The sequence below is a fragment of the Sus scrofa genome, chromosome 17 (genome assembly GCF_054392235.1).
Source record: "Sus scrofa isolate SSC_HxYL_T2T_F1_AM1 chromosome 17, Sscrofa_HxYL_maternal_Yorkshire_Landrace_v2.0, whole genome shotgun sequence".
NCBI classification, from domain to species: Eukaryota; Metazoa; Chordata; class Mammalia; order Artiodactyla; family Suidae; genus Sus; species Sus scrofa.
The window spans coordinates 18,647,623-18,653,622 of record NC_139399.1 but is presented as its reverse complement, the minus strand read 5'-3'; positions in this window follow the sequence as shown (position 1 = coordinate 18,653,622).

Sequence of the window (6,000 nt, the reverse complement as noted above, 5' to 3'; positions counted from 1 at the left end):
CCCTAACCTTGCATTGTTCAAGGACCAACTGTACATAAAGGAAGAAGAGCAATGTTCATTAGGAAATGCTCCCAGATGACAGGACCTGGATCTGTTTTGTTTATTTTGGCATCCTAGAGTCTAAGCCAGTGCCTGGCTTGTGCAACTTGTGTTCTATCTGCATCCGCCTACTGGCAAAATTAGAACATATATAAGACTTTTTGGTAGCTTGTACCAAGCTGGGTGGGGTAAGCTTCAACAAAGTAACATCCTATGAGTTGGGAAGATGGGACTAATTACCTGGTTTTATTCTTTTTTTTTTTTTTTTTTCTTCCGCTTTCTTTCCCCCCCTGCACCCATGGCAGATGGAAGTTCCCAAACTAGGGATTGAATCTGAACTGCAGCTGGCAGCTGCCAGCCTACACTACAGCCACTGCAACACCACATCTGAGCTGCATCTGTGACCTACACCACAGCTCATGGCAACACCAGATCCTTAACCCACTGAAAGAGATCAGGGATCAAAACTGCATCCTCATGGCTACTGGTTGGTTTCGTTTCTGCTGAGCCACAACGAGAGCTCCCATTGTAGCCATTTTTATTTATTTATTTATTTTTTGTCTTGTTGTTGTTGTTGTTGTTGTTGTTGTTGTTGTTGTTGTTGCTATTTCTTGGGCCGCTCCCGCGGCATATGGAGGTTCCCAGGCTAGGGGTTGAATCGGAGCTGCAGCCACCGGCCTACGCCAGAGCCACAATAACGCAGGATCCGAGCCGCGTCTGCAACCTACACCACAGCTCACGGCAACGCCGGATCCTTAACCCACTGAGCAAGGGCAGGGACCGAACCCGAAACCTCATGGTTCCTAGTTGGATTCGTTAACCACTGCGCCACGACGGGAACTCCCCATTGTAGCCATTTTTAAGTGTAGTTTGATGGTATAAAATGTTCATCTTGTGCAACCATTACCACCATCCATCCAGAACTCTTCATCTTGTAAATCTGAATCTACCTATTAAACAGTAAGTCCCCATCTCCCCTCCCCGCAGCTCCTGGCAACCACAATTATGCTTTCTGTATTTATGATTTTGGCCACTTGAAGGCCCTTATGTAAATGGAATGATACAGTATTTGTCTTTTTTTTTTTCGGTAACTGAATTATTTCATTTAGCTTAATGTCAAGACTCATCCATGTTTTAGCATATAACAAATTTCCCCCCCTTTTTTTTTTCTTTTTCTTTTTTTTTTTTTTTTGCTTTTCAGGGCCCCACCTGTGGCATATGGAAGTTCCCAGGGTAGGGGTCCAATCGGAGCTGCACCACAGCCACAGCAACTCGGGATCCAGTCAGTGTCTGTGACCTACACCACAGTTCATGGCTATGCCAGATCCTTAATCCACTGAGCGAGGCCAAGGATCAAATCCACATGCTCATGGATAGTAGTTGGGTTCGTTACTGCTAAGCCACAAGGAGAACTCCCAGAATTTCCCTTCTTTTTGAGGCTGAATGATGTTCCACTGTAAAAATATAGCACATTTTGGCTCTCCATCCATCAGGTGATGGACACTGGGTTGCTCCTATGCTTTAGCAATTAAGAATAATGCTGGGGGGAGTTCCCGTCGTGGCGCAGTGGTTAACGAATCCAACTAGGAACCATGAGGTTGCGGGTTCGGTCCCTGCCCTTGCTCAGTGGGTTAAGGATCTGGCGTTGCCGTGAGCTGTAGTGTAGGTTGCAGACACGGCTCGGATCCTGAGTTCCTGTGGCTCTGGCGTAATCTACAGCTCTGATTAGACCCCTAGCCTGGGAACCTCCATATGCCGCGGGAGCGGCTCCAGAAAAGGCAAAAAAGAAAAAGAAAAAAAAAAAAAGAAAGAATAATGCTGGTATAAACATGGGTATAAGAAAAGAAATGCATGGACTTGGAGAACAGACTTGTGGTTGCCAAGGGGGAGGGGGAGGGAATGGGGTGGTCAGGGAATCTGGGGTTAATAGATGCAAACTATTGCATTGGAGTGGATAAGGAATGCGATCCTGCTGCATAGCACTGGGAACTATATCTAGTCACTTATGACGGAACATGATGGAGGATGATGTGAGAAAAAGAATGTATATACATATGTGTGACTGTACAGTAGAAAATTGACAGAACACTGTAAACCAACTATAATGGAAAAAATAAAAATCATTTAAAAAATTAAAAAAAAATAAACATGGGTGTACAAATATCTCTTCAAGACCCTACTTTCAATCCTTTCGGGCACGTACCTAGAAGTGGAAATGTTGGGTCATATGGTAATTCTATTTTTAATTTTTTGAGTAATCGCCATACTGTTTTCCATAATGGCTGCACTATTTTCCATTCTTACCAACAGGGTACAAGGGTGCCAACTCCCCACATCTTTGCCAACACCTCTTGTTTGCCATTTTTTAAATAGTAGCCATCCTAATGGGTTGGAGGTGGTATCTCATTATAGTTTTGATTTGCATTTCCGATTTTGAGACCTTTTCATGTTTTTATTGGCCATTCATATATCTTCTTTGAAGATACTCAAGTGTTCCCCCCCCCCCTTTTTTTGGCCTTTTTAGGGCTGTGCCCTAAAAGATTAGGGGTTAGGTTAAAAGGTTAGGGGTTTTGGGGGGTTTGTTTTTTGTCTTTTTAGGGCTGTTCCCTAAAAGGTGGAAGGTTAGGGGTTGAATCGGAACTATAGCTGCCGGCCTATGCCACAGCCACAGCAACACAGGATCCCAGCCACATCTGCACCCTACACTACAGGTCACAGCAACGCCAGATCCTTAACCCACTGAATGAGTCCAGGGATTGAACCTGCATCCTCACAGATCCTAGTTGGGTTTATTACCCTGAGACACAACACGAATGCCCCCATTTTTGAATTGTGTTGTTTTTGTTGTTGAGTTTTAGGTGTTCTCTATATTCTGGATATTAATCCTTTACCAATTGTATGATTTGCAAGTATTTTCTTCTATTCTGTGTGTTGCCTTTTTACTCTATTGATTGTGTCTTTGTATGCACAAAATTGTTTCGTTTTCATGAAGTCCAATTTGTCTACTTTTTTTTTCTTTTGTTACTTGTGCTTTTGGTGTCATATCCAAGAAATCACGGCCAAATCCAATACTGCGAAGATTTTTTCTTATGTTTTCTTCCAAGAATTTTTTTTTTTTTTTTTTTTTTTTTGTCTTTTTTGCTATTTCTTGGGCCGCTCCCGCAGCATATGTAGGTTCCCAGGCTAGGGGTCGAATCAGAGCTGTAGCCACCGGCCTACGCCAGAGCCACAGCAACACGGGATCCGAGCCGAGTCTGCAACCTACACCACAGCTCACGGCAACGCCGGATCGTTAACCCACCGAGCAAGGGCAGGGACCGAACCCGCAACCTCATGGTTCCTAGTCGGATTCGTTAACCACTGCGCCACGACGGGAACTCCTCTCCCAAGAATTTTTGAATTTTTATTGTCTTAAGACTTGCGTTTAGGTCCTTGATCCATCTTGAGTTAATTTTTGTATATGGTGTTAGATTATAATTCAGTTTCATTCTTTTGCATGTAGATACCCAGTTTTCCCAGCACCATTTGTTGAAAATACTACTCTTTCTCCATTGAATTATCTTGGCACCCTTGTCAAATGTGAATGCTATTGTTGTTGGGTAGAGTGTTCTGTATATGCCTGTTAGACCCAGCTGTTTTATTATCTTGTCGAAGAGATCTATTTCCTTACCTTCTGTAAGGTTGCTCGATCCATCACGGTGAGTGAGGTGTTGATGTTTCCAACTATTATTTCAGATCTCTATTTCTCCCTTCAAATTCTATCTGTTTTTGCTTCATATATTTTGATAGTCTTCCATTAGACGTACAGATGTTTGTAATTGTTATATCTTTTATTTATTTGTTGAGGCTTTTATTAATACATAACATCCTTTTGTTGTCTTTTGTAAACTTTTATAATTTAATGTCTATTTTGCTTGATGTTAGTATAGCTACTCTTGCTCTCCTTCAGTTACATTTGCATGGAATGTTTTTTTCCTATCCTTTCCCTTTCATCTTGTTTGTGTCTTTGGGTTTCACTTGAGTCTCTTATAGACAGCAGATAGTTGGGCCAGGTGTTTTTATCCATTCTGCCAATCTCTGTCGTTGACTGGACAGTTTAATCCATTAACATTTGAAATGATTCTTGATAAGAAGAGATGTATCTTGGTCATTGTGCTATTTGTTTTTACATGCCCTACAGACATTTTGTCCCTCATTTCCTGCAGTACTATCTTCTTTTCTCTGTCTGTCTGTCTGTCTGTATGTATGTATGTATTTTGTCTTTTGGGGGCCTCACCTGTGGCATATGGAAGTTCCCAGGCTAGGGACTGAATCAAAGTTACAGCTGCCCACCTATGCCACAGCCACAGCAACACAAGATCCAAGCTGCAACTGCAACCTACACCACAGCACATGGCAATGCCGGATCCTTAACCCACTGAGCAAGGCCAGGGATGGAACCCTTGGGTTTGTTAACCAGTGAGCCATGACGGGAACTCTTTATTTATTTTTTGCTTTTTATTTTTTGGCCGTGCCCATAGCTTGTGGAAGTTCCCAGCCCAGGGACTGAACCTGCGCCACAGCAGAGACCAAACTGCTGCAGTGACAAGGCCAGATCCTTAACCCACTGAGCCACCAGGGAACTCCCGTCTTCTTTTTGTGTTTAGTTCATTTTTTGTAATGAAATATTTAAATTCTTTCCTAACTGCCTCTGTGGATATTCTGTAACTCTTTTCTTTGCAGTTACCATGGGGATTACATTTAACATTCTGAAGTAATAACATTCGAATTTGAATTTATCACCACTAAATTGCAATAACATAGAATAACTCTGCTCCTCTGCAGCTCCGTCCCCACCCCTTTTGATTATTGCTATGAAAAAAATCATATCTTTATACACTGTACGCTGAAAAACATAAACTAATAGTTCTTTTACATGCATTACTGTCCTAAATTATGCAAGATTTGGAGTTAGAAGCCAAAGTAATGCTAGCTATTACATTAATAACTGTTGTTTTCTTTAAATGTATCAGTCTCTTAAATCATGCAGAAAACACAAAATGCAGTTACAAGCCATTACTTCCGTAATACTAGCTCTTATGTTTGCCCATGAATTTGCCTTTATTGAGATCTTTATTTCTCCATATGCTTCAAATTACTGTCCAGGGTACTTTAATTTCATCTCACAGCACTCCCTTAAGTATTTCTTGTAGAGCTGGTCTAGTGGTCATGAACTCTTTCAGCTTTTGTTTTTGTGGGAATATCTTGATTTCTCCTTCACTCTAAATAGTTTTACCAGATATGGGATTCTTGGTTAGTAGTTTTTTTTTTTTCCTTGAGCACTTTGGGTGTATCCGCCCACGGTCTTCTGGCCTCCAAAGTTTCTGATGGCAAATCCACCAGTGATCTTATTGAGGATCACGTGTACGTGATGATTTGCTTCTCTTACTGCTTTCAATGTTTTCTTTGTCTTTCGAAATTTTGATTATGTCTCCACATGTTTATCTTATTTGGAGTTCATTGAGCTTCTTAGATGTTTATATTCATGTCTTTTATCACATTTTGGAAGGTTTCAGCCATTATTTCTTTGAATATTCCCTCCGTCCCTTTCTGTATCTCTCTGTTTATTCTGAGACTTCCATGATATGTATATTTGGCTTCTTGATGGTATAATGGCACACAAGTCCCTTAGGCTGTATTCACTTTTCTTCAATCTTTTTCCTTCTATTCCCCAACCTTGATAATTTCCATCATGCTATCTTCAAGTTCACTGATTCTGTTTTCTGCCTGTCAGCTCTGCCTTTGGGTCCCTCTAGTGAATTTTGAATTTCAGTTATCATATTTTTCAGCTCCAGAATTAGGTTTTGTTTGTTTGTTTGTTTGTTTGTTTTTGGATTTCTTATCTCTTTATTGATGTCTTCATTTTATTCACTTTTCTTTTTGTTTTTCTTTCTTTTTTTTTTTTTTTTTGCCAGAACCACA